Below are 23795 nucleotides of genomic sequence, written 5' to 3' on the forward strand. Positions count from 1 at the left end.
GTCTATTTCTTCATTTATTCATATCAACATTTTCTAGTTTTCACCATGTACGTCCTGCAAATGTTTTTGTAGGGTTATAGCTAAGTATTTAATTTTTTTAAATCACTAGACTTGATTCTTTAATGTTTACTGAATCTTAGGCAGATGGTGCAGAGCTGTCATTTATTCCCTCTCTTATAGGCTCACAGTTTCCTCTATTATTAACATCTTCATTTAGTGTGGTACATTCATTACATCTGATGAACAAATACGGATATATTATTTTTAACTAGAATTTGTAGGGACTACTCTTTTGGCTGAATAGTCCTATGGATTTTGATAAATGCATATCACATATCCTCCACTTTTGTATCAAAGAGGATAGTTTCATGACTCTAAATATCCCCTCTGCTCCACCTATTCTATTCATTGCTCCCAGTAATGAACCAGTTCCTGTTGCACGGCATCCTCATCAGCATTTGGTGTTGTAAGTGTTTAGGATTTTGACCATGAAACTATATTGTTTAATTGTTCTGCCAAGATTATTTTATTGCTGCTGCATTTCTCAGAAAAATATTGGGCAAGACTCACATAGATGTGAAAATTAAATTTGTTACATGATGTTATTAATTTTACCTATCATAGACCTATTCTGTTGGAGAGTTTAAAAATGCACTGTGGGATCTGAAAGTACAAGAATGAACTTAACCTTAAAATAACTGGGAAAGATGCTTTAACAAATAATTTTAATTTTCCTTCTATATCTATTGGTAGAATGTTTTTGGATATAATCATTGAGAAAAATCTCAAAGTGTTTCGATAGGTACAAAAGAAAAAGTATTTTAAATTTCTCATAGGGGCACATTTGTCCCCCAGAGAGTACATTTAATATTGAAGGAATTTCTGCCACAATCTGGATAATGTTATTCACCCATAAAAGACTGAGCAAGAAGTGTGCAAGAACAATTGGGAACTGGAATATGAGGGAAAAGGACTACAGCATGAGAATCCAAGCAGAAGAGATTCCAAATGGATAGGAAGCTCATTTTAGAAAACTATATCTGTGATCCATGTTTTTTTTTAAATTGACTTTAATGCCTACTATATTGTTTGACAGAGAGATAAGGCTGAATAAATCATGTAATAATCTTGTAAATTAACTGAGTTAGCAAGTGGGGCAAAAAAAATGCCATTTGAGAGAGGACCCAGTATCTAAATAATTTTGGAGTTTAACTGGTAGAAGTAACAACTGGAATGACTATTTTGAGGTCAGTTTTCCCGATAGCATTCTATTCTAAATTTCCAAATAAAGGCTTCTATTCCTGACATCATCAAATCCCAAAAGATAAACCATCAATGCCGACTTGTTCAAGAAACACAAAATTTGGGAATTTGGTACGCCAAAAATAAGGGTGAAATGTATTAGTTTCATTAATTTTATGTCATAAGTATCCATTTTTTAATGAATGTGGTAACAAACACTGGCAGGTGGCAATCAACTGAAATGATCTTTTCATTGAATTAGGTTCAGAAGGACATGTTTTTGTCCTTGGACATTTCAAACTTGAAATTTTCTTTTAATTCTACATGGATTTCTAATCATTTGAGAAGTAGTAATCTGGAAATTACACAAGACCAGTACTAATCTGGCTAAGGATTTATTTTGTACTATTTGTAAAATGCAAGACATGGATTATTATCTTTTTTTCCTTCAGTTTACTTATCTAAATATGTAGAGGTTATACCAGATAGCTCTTTTCTAAATGATTTCTCTGGAGTCTCATGTTCTTGCAAAAGTGCCTCAGGGGCCACTAAAAGGTACTGGTCATAGACATGAAGATTTCTGAGTCCAGATCCTTATCCAAACAGAGATGCTAAGCTTTAGTTTGCTCTGCATATTAGCTTTACATGTAACAGTGCATCCAAAGAAAGGTCAAACCATTAAAAATAGCTGTAAACCATTGAACCTCACTGGGTAAGGCAGGAGTAGCATCTTATATGGATTAGCATGAGAGTCCACTGTTGGGCGCCTGGGTGGCTCAGTTGGTTAAGCGACTGCCTTCAGCTCAGGTCATGATCCTGGAGTCCCTGGATCGAGTCCCGCATCGGGCTCCCTGTTTGGCAGGGAGTCTGCTTCTCCCTCTGACCCTCCCCCCTCTCATGTGCTCTCTCTCATTCTCTCTCAAATAAATAAATAAAATCTTTAAAAAAAAAAAAGAGTCCATTGTTACCTCAGTATATATACATGAGAAGGTACAAGCCGGACTCCAAGTGGAACATATCTTCCATAGAATTGTAATATGACAGTGAAAAAACGTGTTTAGATATCAGTATATCATATTACAGTAAAGTTTCCTGGCAGACGTTTTTGTTATAAAATTACCAATTTAAAGAGAGACAGCTTTAGGAAAAATGCCCTCATGGCCTTAATGAGGTAAGGCTATTTCCAAAAGGAAAAGGAAATGCATTAGGAAAATTTGACTCTACATCTGTAATATGAAAACCCTTTTTTATAAATGTGAACCATACAGTAGGAACTCATTAGTATAATGATTCAGCATAGATAATGTGCAATTTCAAAACACGAGGCCTTTGATCTCTAACCTTTCAAGTCTCTTTTGGAACTTCTGCAGCTTTTTAGACTCTATTAATGTCTCATTTTTTCCCCTGGATTCTTTCTTAATTTAGCTTTGGATGGCATAAAAAATAGAAGATAGAAGGATGAAAATTTAGACAACAATGTTTTATATTAATAAAAAATTTCTGGTTAGGAAAAAATAATTTGCAGTTAATAGAAGTAAGTTTGAATCTTGGGTTTACCATAAATAGCCTTATGAATTTTGCCACATCTCTTCAGTCAATGAGATTCATCTAGGAATTGGAAAGAAAATAATGTCGCTCTCATAAGCTTGCTGTGAACACTGGTACAGATAATGTATATTGACCATAATGTTATTCTTGCCTTGGCAGAGATTTAGACATGCTTCCTCCTGATTCTTGGTCCCTGACCTCCCTGTCACCTGGCTCTTACAGAATCCAAATGACCTAATGATAGAGGTTCCTCCATCCCCTTTCTTAATGTATTTACTCTAGAAAATCTGTAATTGCAAATTATTTCTCTGCCCCTTTGAGATGTAAATCTTTCTAAAAGCCTCTTGATAGTTTTATAACCTGTCTTTCTCAAGGACCTGAGAGTCATCCATTTAAAATATTATTAGCAATATTATTAGGGGTGCATATATACTTTTGAATCATTGTGTTTGTATTCTTTGGGTAAATACCCAGTAGTATGACCACTGGATCATAGGGTAGTTCTGTTTTTAATTTTTTGGGGAAACTCCATACTGTTTTCCACAGGGGCTGCACCAGTTTGCATTCCCACCAACAGTACATGAGGGTTCTTTTTTCTCCACATCCTCACTAACATATGTTGCTCAAATTGTGTTTTTGACTTTAGCCATTCTGACAGGTGTGAGGTGATATCTCATTGTGGTTTTCATTTGCATTTCCCTGATGATGTGACATATATACAATGGAATACTATTCAGCCATAGAAAAGAATGAAATCTTGCCACTTGCAACAACATGGTTGGATTTAGACAGTATAATGCCAAGCAAAATAAGTCAGTCAGAGAAAGACCAATTCTATATGATTTCACTCATATGTGGAATTTAAGAAATAAAACAAATGGACAAAGGAAAAAAGAGACAAACCAAAAAACAGACTCTTAACTTACAGAGATCAAACTGATGATTACCAGAGGGGAGGTGCATGAAGTGGATGGGTAAAATAGGTGAAGGGAATTAAGAGTACCCTTATGATGAGCACTGAGTAATCTACAGAATTGTTGAATTGTTGAATATTGTACATCTGCAACTAATGTAACACTGTATTTTAACTATATTTGAATTAAAATTGAAAAAGTATTATTAGCAAAAGAGACAGCACCTCTATCTCCTAGTCTATGTAAGAGGGCAGGAGCCTAAGTTCAACAGGGCCCTTGCTTTGAGTTGTAAAACTATCTCACGTCACGAATATATAGCAAGCTTATTTTTTTCTTTTGGTGAGGACAATTAGGAAACACAGAAAGCCTGTGATCCCCCATCCCTATCCCAGCTGTATAATCTCTCCAGCTCTTTTTTTTTTTAAAGATTTTATTTATTTATTTGAGAGAGAGAGAATGAGAGAGAACACATGAGAGGGGGGAGGGTCAGAGAGAGAAGCAGACTCCCTGCCGAGCAGGGAACCCGATGTGGGACTCGATCCAGGGACTCCAGGATCATGACCTGAGCTGAAGGCAGTCGCTTAACCAACTGAGCCACCCAGGCGCCCTCTCCAGCTCTTTTTTCAGCGGTGTTGAGTTCAGACTGAGTTTTAGTCTCTCTCCCTTATAGCAATAGCCTGGAATATAGTCTTCCTTACCTAGTGACCTTTGTCCAGTGAAAGTTTTGTTTTGACAGTACCTCCAAAATTCCCTGTCCTCTTTCTTATCCCTCCTAGAAAATTCAAATTTCTGTGACTGTGCAAGGAAATATAAAGTTATAACATAAGGCCATAACATACATTGCTGTTATGAGATACAGTGAAATAATTTACAAAACAGTGTCTTGTAGAAGTTTACTAGCATCTACTGTTCTTCCTTCAGAAGTAAGCCAATCAAAATCCAGAAATTAAAATCTATAATACCATTGTTTAAGGAGGACATAGTCTTTAGTCTTTCATAACTAATATGAACCTTAAACTTTCATCATAAGAATATAACCCAAAGGACAGAAATCTGAGATAATGGATTGCCAAGAGTTCATATGCACTTGCTCTCTGTTTGGAAGATTTTGTTTTTATAAGTTTAGTACATAGTGGAAATTAATTTCCAAAGCATCAATCATTCATATCATTATCATCCTCTTCCTCTTTCACATCATCATTATCTTCATACAATAGAATATTCACTTGGTAGTACAACTCTCTTTTCAAAGTATATGCCTTATTCAGTCTGGCTTAGGAAATGAATAATAAACTGATATTTAGTCATGAGTACTAAAATGCCCAACTAACTATTTACCCACATATACCAGGATGAGTTGGTATATTTGTGTTGGGGATGAAGGTAGGTGGCCATCAGCAGGTCAGCCTCATGAAAGACCTTCACAGTGTATGGGAACAGATGAGGCTATAATTGGCCAGGATATTCACAGACAGAGTCTACAAAAATGAAGGTACTGACATGGGTTCCACTATAAGAAAAGACAGACACAATTGGGGTACCTGGATGGCTCAGTCAGTTAAGCAGCTGCCTTTGGCTCAGGTCATGATCCCAGGTCCTGGGATCGAGCCCTGAGTTGGGCTCCCTGCTCCACCAGGAGCCTGCTTCTTCCTCTCCCTCTGCCTGCTGCTCCCCCTGCTTGTGTGCTCTCTCTCTCTCTCTGTCAAATAAATAAATAAAATCTTTTTTAAAAAAGGAAAGACAGCTATTACAGCAGAATTGAGGAACACATCAAGAATTTAATTGGACGAGATAGAGAGAAACTGGCATCTGAGAATTTAGCAGAAGCAGGGAAAATTACATCTTGGGAAAACCTAGGATTTTGGTTTTCTTTTTTTTTTTTAAAGATTTTATTTATTTATTTGAGAGAGAGAGAATGAGAGACAGAGAGCATGAGAGGGAGGAGGGTCAGAGGGAGAAGCAGACTCCCTGCCGAGCAGGGAGCTCGATGCGGGACTCGATCCCGGGACTCCAGGATCATGACCTGAGCCGAAGGCAGTCGCTTAACCAACTGAGCCACCCAGGTGCCCCGATTTTGGTTTTCTTGAATGAACATGACACAACAAAAATCCCCTTTTCATTCTGTATTCTATTACTGACTTTTAACCAAGCATATAAAGGCATAGTGTGTAAGTTGATAAACACAATATACAGGTCTTTTTAGGGCCCTTTAAAAAAAATAACCTAAGCAGTCACTCTTTAACAGAACAGAACAACAACAAACGCAAAAATATTTCTGGACAGTTAATGGCAAAAGAGAAGGGAACCATGATGAAGAAAGAGATTAGACTCTGAATAAACAGAGATAAAATAGGAAATTAAAAAATATATATTGAAATGACCATTAAGAGTTTCATAGAAATTTTAAAAATAACTAAAACCACTAACTAAGACCAGGTTGTGATGAAAAATAAGTACCCAGAATAAGAAATATTGCTTAGAAGTCATAAATATTACTTCAATCAAAGATATATTCATTTGTGGACAATAAAATGGCTGATTCATAATTTAGAATAAGCCACAACTATTCAATAGTTTGAAGGTTATGTTTCAGAGAAAAAAAAGTAACAATAGATGACTTATACTTTTATACGTTTACTCGTGTTTGCCTTCTGCAACACTACTTGTTTTTTGATGGTCCCTCCTCTTCTTCCTGACTTCTTCATGATGAAGTGCCCTAGAATCAGCCTCTCATTCCATTCTTGTGTAACTACACATATTTTCTTGATGATCTCAGCGGACTTAATTACTGTAATTTACATTATTCAAACTTTCAGGTTTTTTAGTCTCTAGCTGGCGTTATTCTCTCATTTCCAAACTTATATATTCCAGAGGAAGCACACAGAGAGAAAGGAGTAGAAAGCTTATTTAAAGAGATAATGGCTGAAAACTTCCCAAATCTGGACAGAGAAATGGACATTCAGATACACAAAGCTCGAAGGATTCCAAATAAGAGGAACCCAAAGAAGTTTATATCAAGACACATTATAGTCAAATTGTCAAAAATCAAAGACAAAGAGAATTTTGAAAGCAGCAAGAGAAAAGTGATCCATGATGTACAAGGGAGCCTCCATTAGACCATAAATAGATTTCTCAGCAGAAAGCTCACAGGCTACAGTGAGTGGGAAGATACATTAAGCGCTGAAAGAATAAAAAACAATCTGCCAACCCAGAATAATATACCCAACAAAACTGTCCTTCAAAAATAAAGAAATACAGTTTAGCAGACAGTTCATCACCACTAGACCTTCCTATAAAAAATGCTAGTGTTATTCAAGAAATTCAAGATGCTAGTGTTATTCAAGATATTCTAGAAATAAAAGGATATTAAACAATAACACAAAAGCATATGAATGTATAAAACTCACTCTAAAGGTAAATACATAGACAAATATTGAATACTGTAGTACTGCGTAGGGGTATGTATATTAATTCCAATTATTTTCTTAATATCTCCATTAGGATATTTAACATACATCAAAACTAATTTCCACATTTTCCTCTAAATCCTCTTAATAAATTACTTGTCTTAGTTGGTGACAACTCAATCCCTTCAGTTGCTGAAGTAATGAAAAATGTGGGATCAATTCTCTGTTTCTGTTTTACTCACATCTCATATCCAATCTACTAAGCAAATCCAGGACTCCCTATCTTCCCAATAGATCCAATTCAAGCACTTCAAATTCCTTTACCTCCATAATACCCTGATTATAGGCACCATCATTCTATAACCGAATTATTGAAAGAATCTTCTATGTGGTCTCCCTGATTATAATCTTGTCTTCTTATTTTCTATTCTGAACATTCACTCAGATTATCTAAATATATGCATGTGTACATATATATTTATGGGTATGTGTGCATGTATATGCAAATATACACTTATATGTATATATTATATATATGTAACATATATATAATATATATAATGACAAAGATTGTTACTCATTTCAAAATTCTACAATGGCTCTTTATTTCATCCAGAGAAAGGCGAATTACCTCTCTTATGCATCTTCTTCTCTTCCACCCTTTCCATCTCACTTGCTCCAAATGTTTTACTTTTCTTGAGCACAGCAATCACACTCTCACCACAGGGACTTTCTGCTGGCTACTTCTCCTTCAAATCTTTCTTTCACTATTGGCCTATTTCCTCTACCACAGTCCCATTTTTTCTCTAAGAATTTTTTCATTGGAGAAAGCCCTATTTTAAATGCAAGCCCACATTTTCTCATCTTAGCAGCATCTCAAGCCCCATTATTCTATAAGACATTTCATATCTTCTTTAATTTAGTTCAAATCATTTGTAATATATTAGATTTATTTATCTTATTTATCTTGACTATTGTGTATTGCCTCTCTCCTCAGTAGAATGAAAATACCATGAGGCCAGGATTTTATTTTGTTTACTGGAGAACCCCAACTACTCAAAACAGTATCTGATATGTAGAATACATTCAATTAAAAAAATGTGTTAAGGGGTGCCTGGGTGGCTCAGTCGTTGAGCGTCTATCTTTGGCTCAGGTCATGATCCCATATCGGGCTCCCTGCTCAACGAGAAGCCTGCTTCTCCCTCTCCCACCCTGCTTGTGTTCCCTCTCTCACTGTCTCTCTCTCTGTCAAATAAATAAAATCTTTAAAAAAAATAAAATAAGTAAAAAAATGTGTTAAATGGGTACATGGGTTCAGCTGGTTTATTTGTATATATGCAATGGTACTAAGTTCTGATTACTTTACCCGTTATTATTCTTCAGAAATTATGAAGAAAGTTTACCAAACACATTGAGACATTGGATGGTACAAAAAATGCATTGCTTTATATTTTACATATTTTATAATTAACACATGGAGAGAAGACATGTCAATGTTATCTCTCCAGAGTCTCAGGGAAAAATTAAACATACCAAAGATAAATCTCAGATTCAAAAGTAGTAGGAGAGGTATGTGATCATGGAATAATCATTATGGTAATTAGTCAAGAAACAAACTAAACAGAAATACAGTACACCAGAAAATCTGGTCCTCTTGCCACCTGTTATGAGGATGAAAAATAAGGGAATTTTACATACTGTATATAGACTTAGGACTATTTTCAATACACTCATGATGGTCTTAGTCAACAAAGCAGAGCAGAATCCAAAATCAATCTGGAACTCCAACAAGATAGCAAAAAAAGTTAAAAAAAGAAGACACAAAATTACTCACAAAATTTCCTCTCTTTCCTTATTCATTTATTTAACAAATATTTATAGAATATCTACTATTTTCCTGGCAGTATTCTAGGAACTGGTGTTATAGCAATGAATACAGCACAGGGTCCTCATCCCTGTGGAGCTTATACTCTCTTGGGGGTGACAAACAATAACTAAATAAACAAGAAAATATATGTGATGTAAGATAGTGATGTATGTGATGGATATTTGATGCAGGGCACCAAAAACAGATTATTGAAATAAAGAAGTGTGTTATTTTCTATAGAGTGTTCATGAAGCCTTACTGAGGCAATTAGACTTGCATATGTGTAGGAGGAAAAAAAAAATCCAAAAGAAATAGAAAAAGCAAGTGCCTGAAGCAGGAATGGGTTTAAAGTGTTAAAACTAAAAACAAAAAACAAAATCCAAAAAACAAACAAACAAAAAAACAACAAAACAAGACCAAAAAAAAAAAAAAAAAGGAAAGTGTTAAAACCAGACAGAATGATGGGAGCAGTATGTAGGTAAGACAGAATGTTTTCTAGAACACAAGAAAGTATTTTAGACTCACTGTAAAGATTATAGCTTTGCACTAACTGAAATTAGAAGTGTTTGGATGGTTTTGAGTAGAATAAAATGTCTCTAGTTAATTTTTAAAGTTCTGCTTTCCGGTTCTGGCTTAGAAGAACAGACAACAAGGAAGCAGTATTAACGGTAACAAGAAGAGTCAGGAGGCTATTTTAATCACTGAGGCAAGAAATAATGCTGGTGAATTAGTTTCTATTGCTATGTGACAAGTTACTACAAACTTAGCAGCTGAAAACAATGCAAATGTATTACATCACAGCTTCCCTAGGTCAGGAATCCAGGAATAGGTTAGCGGGGCCCACAGCTCAGGGTCTCATCAAGCTGAAATCACAGTGTCGTCCAGGACTAGGATCTTATCTAAGTCTCAAGGGCTTCTTCCAGCTCACTGGTTATTGACACACTTCATCTCCTTGCCACCTTGTGATGGAGGTCTCCTTATTCTCGCTAGCTGTCACCCAGGATTCACATACAACTCCTGCAGCCCACCCTCAGGCCCTTGCAATACTGCCAGCTCCCTTCTCCAACAACATAGATGATTCCTACATGGGAGATATGGAAGCATATGAGGTAAAAATGAAAGAAGGCTAAACATGTTGGCTTTCTAGAATTTTATTCTAGAAAATGATGAAAAGTAATGGTTTCGTATGTAGTTGAAAATCTAAGAGTAACTGTTAGAAAACTAAACTATAAAGTACAATTTTTAAACCATTAATGGAGAAAAAAATTAGATAAATAAAATTCTCAAAAGGTAGAGGAAATCAACAAGATGGTTCAGAAAACAGACAATGTAAAAGATGAAACCCATAAAATTAGTAAAAATTTGTAACAGAAAGATTGCAAATTTGCAGGAAATACCAAGCCCAAAAAGTGAATACCCCCTTCTCTCTTACCAATATTGAGAGGTTTTTGGATTATATAAAAACTAATGAGCAATTGGTCCTGATTGAATGAGAATTAAAAAATAAAAATGAGACTTACTATATAATAGAAACCACAAAGGATACCTCAAAAGATGAAACATCCAAACACACATTTCTGGAAAGTCTATAATATTAAAAAAATAATGATAGTATCCCTGCATCAAAGAGGGAACTGCATTATGGGAGAGAGCCAATCTTACTGGAGGGGCTCTGGAGCTTAAAAGGTCAAGTATGATGTACAAGTAAGAAGGTGGGGCTAAGGCAAGTAATGGACATCTATTACAGCTGTGTGTGCCTTCATCCTTCCCCTACTCCCTCACAGGGGTAAGCCTCCATTTCTGCCTGGCTGATCTCCCAACTCCTCAGCCTCTCTCCCATTTACTCCTTCACAGGTGTTTCCCTTCAGGAAGGTCCTTGAATGTCTAACTGGGTCTTGGCCTCTGCTTCTCAGACAGCCTGAACTGATCCATGGGTTAATCTCTAAGGTGGTGACAATGAAAAATAACTAGAGGCATGCCACATTCAAGAAAAGTGTAAGAGGTAAGGATGTTTTGAGTAGAGGGAAGAGCATATGAAAATGCCATCCCGGCTCATCGCTGAAGAGAGTTGGGAAAAATATTAAAGACATAGGCAATAATAAGACAAAGCAAAATCTTGTGGTCAATAAGGGCAGTTTGGGTTTTTTTCTTCTCCTAAATGCAATGATAAATCCTTCAAAGCAAAATATTATTTGTGATTTATGTTTCAACAAGATCATCACACTAAAGGAAAGAATGAACTATTTTTAAAAGTTTAAACTATTTTAAACAGGGATGACACAGTTTTAACTAGTGGTACTATTTACATACAGAATGCACAATTTTTTTTTTTACCTGCCAAGTGTGTATATTTCAGCAAACTTTTAAGTTCCTACAAACAGCTTTCAGTTAAATATCGCTGCCAGGATCCATAGCTACTTTAAAAGATGTTATGAAGAAAACGTCCTTATTATTTGAGTAGCATCATGATGATTTTGTTCTAATTTAATATTAACATTTAACTAATTTAATAAAGTCATATGTAATAAATAATTTAGAATTTATTGACTATACTTAATGGTGCAAAGGAGGACCCAAATCAATTTGTAGATATGCAATGTTCAATATAAAAATAGAAATATTGTGAACTCTATTCGATGTGTCTCGGGCACAAAGAGACAGAATAGATAGATATGAGATAGGGAAGCAAGACATGCTATGAAATAAATATTTATAAGCAGCATTGAAGAAATAGATATAATGATTCAGGAAATTGTATCTGCAATACTTTAGACTCTGGTTCTGGTTAAGATCCAGAAAACAAAACAGTATCATAAGTATTACTCTTCCACCTAACAATTCCTTCTTAGATGGAGGATATAAATAAAATATAATATAATAGCAAGTATTTTCTGGAAACATTATTAGGTTTTATCTTTTGAGATATTTTTTTTCCTCATTCCACTTTCCTGAAGGCATGCCCACAAAGCGTGCAGCCTGAAAGTCTGTTACAATCATTTAGGTTCTGGCTTTATAGCTAGTATCCCTACTTCTATTCTTGCTCCCATAAAATCCACTCATCATAGAAAAGCAGAGAAAACTTACGTTTTTAAACTTAAATCAAAATAAACTCTGTGTAAAATGGTCCTAAAATGTCACATTACACTTCCAAGAAAATAGAAGCACTTTACCCCTGTTAGCAAAACTTCACATGATGTGGCTCCTGCCTAACCTTCCAATCTATTATTTACCGTTGTCTTTAATCACTCTTGGTTGTCTCCTGTATAGTCATTCCGGTCTCTGCTCAAAAATGTCATATCCTGACATAGGCCCTATAAGTCAGTCTCTATTGCAAGATGCTGTAGAAGAAATCATCCAGTACTTAGCTGAAAAAGTATTTATTTAGCTCATGAGTCTATAGATTGCCGAATTATGCTGGATTCAGTTGGGTGGTTCTTTACTTCTTTTGGTTGGGCTCAGTCACATATTTATTGATTAACTTTCAGCTAGGCCTACAAGGATGACTGGGCCATGAGTCTTTCATCTTCCAAGCAGGCTCATTTAAGCATATTCTCATGGTAGAAGCTGAGGTTAATGGGGCGCCTGGGTGGCTCAGTCGTTAAGCGTCTGCCTTCAGCTCAGGTCATGATCTCGGGGTCCTGGGATCGAGCCCCACATCGGGCTCCCTGCTCCGCGGGAGGCCTGCTTCTCCCTCTCCCACTCCCCCTGCTTGTGTTCCCTCTCTCACTGTATCTCTCTCTGTCAAATAAATAAATAAAATCTTTAAAAAAAAAAAAGAAGCTGAGGTTAAAAAATGAAAGTGAAAGCTTTTGCATATATCGCATGTGGTGATATCCCATTGGCCAAAGCAAGTCAAATGGCCAAACCCAGAATCAAATACTGGAAGAACCAGACTCCACCACTCTAGTCAGATGATCTGCAACACAACATATCAAAGGGCGTGAACACAGGGAGAAATAAAGGATTTCAACCACCAATGAAATTAATCTACTGTAGTTTGCCCTCTGGCCACGATGAATTACAGCCCTCTTACCTGCAAATAACTCATTCCCTACCAAGCCCAACAAGGCTCCATTTAATCAGGTCAATCTCAAAGTATAGGACCTCATGACCAACTTCAAGTCCATACAAGTGTCATCTTAATCTGGAGGACTATGAGCTAAAGAAGATAGCCCCACAAACTCAAAAGATTCAATGACGAGAGACAGGCAGGATAACCACAATGAACGCTTTCACTCTAAGTAGAGAAGAATAATGGAAGGTACAAAGCAGTAGCTTGTCCACATCACCTTTCACATCCTGCTGGGATCCTGTTGTCTGAGATGCCTACTCTGGGAGTGGGAAATACCTTTCAACAGACACTGATTCTATTCCATAGGCATGGTTCCTTAATCCATTTTCCTTCATTTCTCTTGACCTCCCTTCCTCTATTGCTCCCTTCTTGCAATAGAGACTGATTTATAAACATAAACATAAACAGAAGTCTATGTTTTCCATTAGACTTCTTGGGCACCTCTATAAAAGGCACCAGAACATATTGCAGTATTTTCTCAGCCTGTTCCCTAGTAAAAATTTGGAGGTTCAGAGATTTGCTTTATAACAATAGAAACAGACTCAGTCCTTTTTAGCTCAAGCTGTAAAAAGCTTTTCGTTATTATTTCCTGAAAAGCTATGTGAAATTTATTATCCACTAATTATAATCCAACCCATACAACAAAAGCCATATGCATAATTACTTTCTTGTTATGCCTTCCTTTCTGGATTTGCTTTCTACTATTTTGAGGCTAGGATTCTGTGTGTTATGAACTAAAGCTTCCTAGAAGTTCTTTTGGGAGAGCTGAATGTGTCTAGAAGGCACTGCCTTAATTTTTTAAAAGGTCATTACAGAGTTTCACACCTCTATGGTTGTGAGATCTGTCTTCTGAGGCCATATCTTCTTTGAAAATATTATACTGGCCCAGGGTAAGAAACAATGTTATTTTTCTAACCTAGCAAGTTCTGGCAGCCACTTGCAAAGTGCATACTGCCTTTTTTTTTCTTTTGAGTACTTTTCTTGCTTGTAATATTCAGTTAAAAGGAATCAGCTGCCTCTTCCAGTAGTTAGCTTGGAGAGCTCTTTTTCCACACTCAAAAATTTATTATATAAAATTTTCATGTTAAGTTATAGAAGGATATAATTTTATGAAATATTCTACTGGAACAAGTAGGAAGTACAGGAACTGCTATCGTGTGTTTTTAATACCAAAATTCCGACACCAAATGTACGTTCTTTTTCTGTTTTATCCCCACACCAACCGATTATACAACTCTCCAGACACGACCTGAGCGTCCTAGGAGTTAATTCAATTCTGGCACTAACACTACTTGGAATGAGTGCAGACCCTTCAGGATAAGGGTTCAGTCTAACAAGACTGGCCCCTCTTCAGTCAACAATCCCAAGCCAGGGAGACCCACACTTCCGACCAATTGACTAGGTCAAGGGTTTCCCAAAACCCCCTCCTCAGGCTTGATAACTGCTCACAGAACTCAGGAAAGCCTTTTATTTACATTTATTGGCTTCTTATAAAGGCTACAACACAGAAACCGCCAAGTAGAAGAGATGCCCAGGAAAAAGTATATGGGAAAGGGTGGGGTGCGGAGTTTCCTCACCCTCAGCTGGCTTGCCATATTCCTAGCACCTCCAAGAGCTCACCAACCAGAAACTCTCCAAACCCCATCATTCAGTGTTTTGACAGAACTTCCATTACTTAGGGCATGAATGATTAAATCATTGACCTTTGGTGATTCACTCAATCTCTAGCCCCTCCCTCCTCTCCTTAGGTTGGGATGTGGGACTGAAGTTTTCTAATCACATGACTGGGTCCTCTGGCAACCAGCCCCCATCCTGAGTATTACCTCATTAGCATAAATTCACATATGATTAAAAGAAGCTTGTTATGAATAACAAAAGATGTACCTCTCACACCTATCACTTAGGAAATTCCAGGGGTTTTAGACATTCTTGTGCCAGGAACAAGGGATAAAGAACAAATACATATTTCTTATTATATTCTAATATCCCAACAGGTCGTTAGTTTTCCCAGATGCATAGGGTCTCATAGTCATCTTGTAAGTCTCTGCCAACCAACTTAATATATTTTATTACATTATATATATATATATATATTTTTAAAGATTTTATTTTTTATTTGAAGAGAGAGACACAGCGAGAGAGGGAACACAAGCAGGGGGAGTGGGAGAGGGAGAAGCAGGCTTCCCACGGAGCAGGGAGCCCGATGCGGGCCTCGATCCCAGGACCCCGGGATCACGACCTGAGCCGAAGGCAGACGCTTAACGACTGAGCCACCCAGGCGCCCCTACATTATATTTTTAATATGGCAGTAATGAGGGAACAGAAGGCAAGCTGAGGACAAAGCAGAAGCTGATACACCACAAACCCCCCATGGGATATATGTGATATTCTGCAGGCACTCCTGGCTGCCCTAAATCTAAGGAAAGGAAAAACAAATAGTTCAATTATGGAGATCACAATCCTGCAAGACATGAGTCTCCCTCAGTTTACAAATGTCTTCGTGATCTGCAAGAACAAATCATTTCTATCAAAAACCTAGCTTCCAGAAAGCAATGTAGATACAATTAGATGTCTTTATAACCTGCAGCCTATTGACAGATACTTGAAGAGGGCAGAGTGTAATGTTCCTCCAGGAAGCTCCCAACTATCTTCATGTTAATTCCTTGCTAGAGGGAAAAACAACCTTGACAGTGTGTCCCCGTGTTTTAGTAAACCACGTATTTGCGCCAAAGACATGTCAAGAATTCTTTCTTGGTCATTGGCTCAGGACTCCACCCCACTGAACTTCACCTATATTCCAAAACCCCATCAGCAGCACTACACTTTGAAGTACTGATTTCTGTATCAGCTCTCTATCACCATAAGTATACTGTATAACAAACCACCTTCAAATATCAGTGGCTTGAAACAATGAGCACTTATTTCGCCGCCCTTTGGTGTGCAAGTCAGGGATTTTGCCTGTGTTTGGGTGTGTGGCTCTCCTTATTCCGGTCTCGCTTGCTCGTATCTGTCAGGCAGTCACTTTGCTGTCACATTGGGTGGCCGAATGATTTCCCCTTGTGTTTATCATCCTCTAGCAGCAGTCTGGCATGCTCTCTAGGCAGCAACATTGTTTCAAAAGTAGGAGCAAAAGACTCTACGTAGATGAAATTGACTTTTATAACGTTGGCCCAAACAAGTCAAATGCCTGAATTCAGAATCCTCAGATTCAAAACCTAGAAAAAGAGACTGTCTCTCTTTGGTGAGAAGGCCTGTGAAGTCACATGGGAAAGGATATGGTTAAAGAGAGAGAAGAATGGGACCATAAATGCAATCGATCAATGACACCTTTCTTGACTAAATAAATTTAAGAGCCACACACTCCTTCTAACAGCTTGTTAGCATTCTTCTACTTTATTTGCTCAGTAGGCACTGCAATTCTGAGCTTATCTGGTTTGGGACCTTAGAGTTTTCATAGACATTGAACCTTCAGATCCAGGTGTTTCATTATTTCTGGGCTACCTTGGTAATTTAGTTCTTATAACCAGGCCTCGAGGAATTACTAAATTCTAGATGTGAGAGGGCAATAAGCAGCTCACTCTCTCAAGTCAAATGCTATATAGAAACTAGGGACTGATGTATAACATGATCAGAAAGAATCCCCTTCACAGTATAATTTTAGGAGGAGTGATAATAGTGAGGTAGGACATGAGAAAGAGGGGGGCACTTGTTTCAAGGATGTAGATAATTATAATTTAATTATAACAATTTATAATTTCATACAATTAGAATTTAAATCAGTGAGCAACTGATGCATCTAATGGTTGTTTAGGTACCTACTCAGTGGCACAAGACCCTTTCATTTAATGCTGTCAAAAATTTACTATAGATATTCTAGAATAAATTGATATACCATGGAACCAAAATTATTTAACATTCACCTCAGAGATTGCCAAGTTAGCAACAAACTAACAAAAATAACTTTAAATTTAGAAGGGATTGCATAGTAATTTAAAATTAGTAGAAAGCAGAATGGGTAAATCATTTAGAATAACAAAATAATGAGGCAAGTTAAAGTCCTCTAAGGTAGTCAAGAGATATTTCGAGGTGAAATATTTGGAAGTAACATGAGGATATCATATTTTGGAAAAAGGAATCATGATGATTGTTACTTTATGTAGTAGCAAATTATACATCATAGAAATAATGGATTGTCCTACCTAAAATATTTAAGGGAAAAATAAAGAAGAATAGATGGGATAAAATTAAAAATCAGATCTTTATTGAGTAAGTTGGTAAAAAGTTAAAAAGGAACATGTGAGAGTAAGGGATTTATTGCCTAGGCAGTATTAAGAATGTAATTTATTTTACATATGGAAATTTAAAAAACAAACAAGACAAAACACCAAGGCTGCCAAGAACCTCCAGAGAGAAAGAGAAAAATAAATGAGAAGAAAAAAAATCAGTTGTTAATTGATTTACATTCATCACAAGAATAATATTGAATGAAAGTAAGCAGACACAAAAGAATACAAAATATATCATTCTGTTTATATAAATTTAAAATATTCAAGCAGTATTATTCTATTGTGTTAAAAGTCATGAGAGATGTTACTCCTGGTTGATAAGTACTAAGGAAAAGCAGTTTTAAGAGAACTTTTCAAATTTTGTTATTGTTCCGTTTATTGACATTTTTGCTGGTTTCCTGGGTATGTTGACTTTCTTATATTAATTTTAGGTATACGCTTCTGACTTTTGTATTTTTCCATAAGTATATAATACATCTGAGAAATTGTCTATTACACAATCCCACAATGAGTTACCTTTCACACCTATGGTTTGGAAAAAAATTAAAAGTGAAATATAGAAGACATCACCATCATGGCAGAGTAAGAAACCCCACCTTCTATCCTCACACAAAATCAATAATTAGACAGGTATTCAGGAACAAAAATATCTCTGGGAAAGCTCAAAGTTCACGTAAGAAAATTCAGTAAGAGTGTGTAACAAAGATCCTGAAAATGCTCAAAGCTTCCCTTCCCTCAATATCCCATCCCCCAGGCTGACACTGCGCAGCACCAAGAGTAAATTCCCGGCTGTTAAGAGTTGCCTACAGTGGGAAAGAGCCAACAGGATGAGGCACCAGCTTGGGATTTCAAGGTACTGCAGGAAGGACCTGCTTTGGTTTCACCCAACCCAGAGACTGACTAATCTAGGACATGGAGAGACAGCTAGGAACATGGAAGAAGGGCAAGGAACCACATGGTGGGTGTGGTGAGGATTCCCATTGTCCTGCTCTGTGGAGCACCCAGCAGTTTTCACCACTGAAGAAACCAAAGGCCAGCGCAGCCGCTGTGAAACCCCTTCGGCTTCCACCACTGAGGTACTTCCCCCACGGGTTTTCCTATTCACAGACACCAGCCCCCTGAGTCCTGCTCTATTTCCTCAATCCTCTACCCCCTACCCAGCCCCAGTCTCTGTAGCTGCATGAGTGGAAGATGCCAGCCAAGACCCCAAGGCTGACCCCAACCACTGTGTGCATCTTTGGGCTAGCCCCTCCAGCTATAGAAAAGATGAACAACACTGGGAATTAGGTTTTTCAAAAGATAAACAAAATTTACAGATCTTTACTAGGGAGAAAAGAGAGAGGTATGTAACCAAAGGCAATGAAATCAATATCTCAAAGCATTGTCTGCACTCCCATGTTCATTGTGGCATTATTCACAACAGACAAATATGGAAACCTAAATGTCCATCAGTAGATGAATGGATAAAGAAAACGTGACATATCTATTGATGGATTGATCAATCGATCAGTTAATCTATCTAATCTATAGATACATACATAATGGAATATTACTCAGCCATAATAAAGGAAGGATATCCTTCCTTTGCAACAACATGGATGAACCTTGAGGGCATTATGCTAAGTGAACCTGGTTAGACAGAGAAAGATCTCATGTATATGTAGAATTTAAAAAAGAGCTCATAGAAGAATAGAATCATTATTGCCAAGGGCTGGAGTATTTGGGAAATGAGATGTTGGTCAAAGGTTATTGTATTACAACATGTAACTTTATAGTAGTCACTACTAATTTGGTCTTTCTCTCCTGAGCCTATCATTTTCAGTTTTCCTTTCTAAATTCCATATTAATATAGATCTTATTAATATAAATTAGAAATATGTCAATTTTATTATTTTTTTATTTAGTATTGGCATGCACAGAGCTAAGTGCTTAAGACATAATTGAATTGGTTATTGCTAAAAATCATATGAAGAGAATACCTTTTTCTTACAATTTAACAAGTAAACAGAAGCTTTACTAATTTAGGCAAATTGTCTAGATTACATAGTTCATAATGCAAGTACAAAGACTTCACCTGTTTAGTCCAAGTCAAACATCAATGCATATTACAATTAAGTAGTCATTAAAACAAAGGATAGCTAATAACTTTAAAAATTTTTTTCTCCCTGGCCTCTAGAAATCACACTATTTTACTATTGAGATAGTGGAGATAGGGCATAATTAACTAGCCTATTGCAATTCCTGCTTCTGTTTTTCATAGGCGTGAAACACTGCATAAGATAAAGAAACCAAAGAACTGAAAAAACATGATTTATTTGTGGTCCCACTTTCATCTGTGTGTTTTTTAGTTTAGTTTGACTAGCTACCATCATACAGTAAATACTGTGAAAAAAACAAGACTTATCAAGATTACTTTCTAAACCAAAATATCTTCTATAGAGCTTATCATTTATGTCTTTTTAGAAATACTTATATAATACTGATATTTTTAAATGAATGAAATAAATTACTCAAGGAATAAAATGTTGCATTGAAAATATGGGGATTTAGTAAAAATTTAATTAGCAAAAATGTCGATGTGCTTTCCATAACAGATTCTAGTGCCGTTTAATCAAGTATCTTTCAGACTACCTTTACTCATGATGTGCAGCTCTTAAAGTTATATAAGATATATTGCTAAGGAATTCATTATGGCTAAGTTTGGCTATAATGTACGTTAAAGAGTTATCATATATATGATTATTGCAGCCTGAAGGGATGTTTTGTATATCTACTAAAAGTTTATATAGAAAACCTTTTAGAGTTAAAAGGGATATTTGCTTTATCTTTGATTTGTGATTGAGAGCATGGTAGAATTATGCCTGTCTCTTTTCATAAATACTTCTTTTCTACTCTGGAGATGATGTTAGCAGTTACTGAATAAGGAATTTCTAATTTTTCACATTTATATTCCTTTAATGTTCGTGCAGAAAGCTTTATAAGCTCTTACTCTTTCCATTAGACTTTCAGATTACATATGTATTTATATATACACATTCTTAGGTTCTGGTTATTTTTGATTATAATGTTTAAGGTTCTTTTGTCAGAAATATTTATTCTGTGTACTGTTTTGTATGATGGCTTATAGAAAACCTGATTAACACAAAATACAAACCAATATTTAAAAAAAACTGACATTTAAAAATAACAAACTGGGTATAAAAGCTAGAAGTATAATATCTCAGCTCTTCTTTGAGTGTGAGTTGTAAAAATTCTTCTATCTCATATAGAATTGCTGAGAATTATGAAGGAAAGGTGGCACAGATAGCTGAGCATAACAATTAGCTCTGAGAGTCCACCAGAAGAAGGAATGCAAATACACTAAACAGGGATGTCATTTTATCTTTTTTGGACATTAATTCACTTCCATCTTAAATGGGCCCAGACTAGGAAATCTGTGCAATGACATTCAACCTAAAATTTTATTACTTATCTTCCAAAATTCTATTTTCTCAGTCACCCAAAATTTGTGAGCACTTTTAGCAGCCCATCCCTCATGGACATAACATGGAATGTCACTATCTGGGGGAACTTGTTATAATCAGAATGCATCACAAATTCAATGTGCATTTCTTATTCAAGATTACTTATAAAAATGCTAAATAAGCCTGGCTTTATCTGTGTTAATAGAAAAGTGGCACAAATAATCACAAACAATAGGTAATCCATAAATCATTTATATTTGATTTTAGAATTTATTATGTAAATTGCATTCTACAGCAGAATTATCATTCTAATATAATTTGCTTAGGATGATATTTAAATTAGTTTGCATTCCCTTGTCATCCACACCTGAAGGTGAAATGAGTCAGCACACAAGTATATTTAGGTGGGAAAGAATCTGTTTGCAAATAAAACTGTACTGTGGGGAAAAATACAAAACAATAGATAATAGAGTAATATTCACTCAGAGAAAGGCCCCATATCAATGATTGGATTAGTCATACATAGAAAGTTTAGATAAAAGGATAACGTGGCATTTTTTTGGTAGAATTTCTTGTCACTTTCATATCATTCCACAAATATCTCTAATTCAACATTTCCTCAAATGAGACAGTTTTCCCATATCATTCTTAAAAATATATGTTCTGCCTTAAAATCATTTTCTAACATTTTGAGGTTGTGTACACTCATAGGGCTATACTGGAATCCTGGGGCTTGCTGGATCTGAAGAAAATAAGAACATGCCTAGTGAAAGTGATGATAGTGAAAATCAGAAGTTCAATCATACTTTAATCAGAAAATAATGAAAGCAGAAGATTATAAAAAAAGAACATATGACATCTTTTTTTTTTTTTAACTCAGGGGAAAATTTTCATCCTTAACTCTTTGTTTTTGTTGTAACACACTAATACCTCTGTTAAAAAGACAGAAACATTAGCACTTCTTCTCCAAAAGCTTGTTCCATTCCTTCTCCTCACAATCTTTAAATTTCCTCACCAAATCACTTGTAAATATGGTCTCCTCTTATCTACCTTAAACATTAAACAAAATAATCAAATCAAGAAAAAGGCTTTCATGACTCCATGTCTTCTTCCAATTGTTTCTTTTCTCTCTTTTCCCCATTACTGTGATTTTTCTTTTAGGAATGGACTCTTTTAAAGATTTTTTTTTTTTTTTTTTTTATGAGACAGAGAGATACAGAGAGAGAGCATGAGCCAGGGGAGAGGGAGAAGCAGAGTCCCTGCTGAGCCGGGAGCCCAACACGGGGCTTGATCCCAGGACCCGGAGATCACGACCTGAACCAAAGGCAGATGCCCGACCATCTGAGCCACCCAGCACCCCAGGAATGGATTATTTTAATGTGCTTAATATAATAACTGTGAATATATGAATTTTTTTCTCTAGCTTCCATAGTGTACTTTCAGAATCTTGAGGAAAAGGCCTGAGATTTATTCACACTATATCCAGGAAATAGCAGTTAATGAAATGTAACACATAATCAGTAAATATTTATGAAAGAATAAATAATTCCCTTTCTAAATAACCAAAATTGCAAGTAAATATAAATTCTAAAATATTTTTGTGAAATATTTGAAATAAGAATCCATAAATAGTAAATACAAATGATCACTGAAGGTATAACCTAAAGGTAAACAGCATGAAACATCAAACATACAAATTTGGAAGCTAAAATTCTAGTTTTCTTAGGCAATGATTAAAACCAAAACAACCCAAGCTTATATTTTTTATTATTTATCTCATCTCTATTTCTTCCATTTCTTTTATATTGCCATATAGACTTGGAGTCATAATGAATGACAAAAGTTTTACAACTGATAATCACAGACATACTGAAAAGAAGAAAAGAAAGAATCATGAAAGGCAAAAGAAAAAGTGGGTATAGGGCGCCTGGGTGGCTCAGTCGGTTGAGCGACTGCCTTCGGCTCAGGTCATGATCCCAGGGTTCTGGGATCGAGTCCCACATCGGGCTCCCTGCTCTGCGGGGAGCCTGCTTCTCCCTCTCCCACTCCCCCTGCTTGAGTTCCCTCTCTCGCTGTGTCTCTCTCTGTCAAATAAATAAATAAAATCTTAAAAAAAAAAAAGAAAAAGTGGGTATAGATCACAGAAATTTAGAAACTGCAGAAACTTTAGACAATATGTAGTCCATCATTAGCATCACTTAAGCCTACACTATTGATAAAGCATTTTATAAATAATAAGTGATAAAAATAATAAGTAATCTCCTGTCTAAATGTTCTTGCCTTCCTTGAAAGTGGTATATTGATTGTCTCCAATCATTGTAAAACTGTCTATTTTTCCTTTTAATTCTGTCAATATTTGCTTCTTATATTTTGCGATGTTTACTTTATATGTTTTTGGACTATATTGTTCAGTGCATATATGTTTATAATTGTTATGTCTTTCTGATGAGTTGATACATTTATCAATATCTAATATTTTTTTGGTCTCTTACAATAGTTTTTTACTTTAAGTCTATTTTGTCTGTAATTAGTACAACAACCCAGCTCTGTTTTGGTTAATATTTGCATGGAATATCTTTTTTAATATTTTCACTTTCACCTAGTTGTATCTTTGCATCAGAAGTGAATCTTTTATAGAAAATATATCTTTGGATCAGAGTTATTTAATGCATTTTGCAATATCTGACTTTTGATTGGAGAGTTGAATTTATTTACATAAAAATACTTATGAGGAAAAACTTACTTGTTATTTTGCTATTTGTGTTTGGTATGTTAGATCTTTGTTGTCCCTTGCATACTCCATTAGTGACTTAATTTGTGTTTAGTTTTTTTTGTTGTTGTTGTTTTTTTTTGTATTGAGCTATTTTGATTTCTTTCTCATTTTCTTTTGTGTATATTATTTAGATATTTTCTTTGTGTTTGCCATGTGGATTATATTTAATATCCTAAATTTAAAAGAATATAATTTAAACTGCTATGAACTTCACTTTAATAG

This window comes from Neomonachus schauinslandi, chromosome 3 (assembly GCF_002201575.2).
Source record: "Neomonachus schauinslandi chromosome 3, ASM220157v2, whole genome shotgun sequence".
NCBI lineage: Eukaryota > Metazoa > Chordata > Mammalia > Carnivora > Phocidae > Neomonachus > Neomonachus schauinslandi.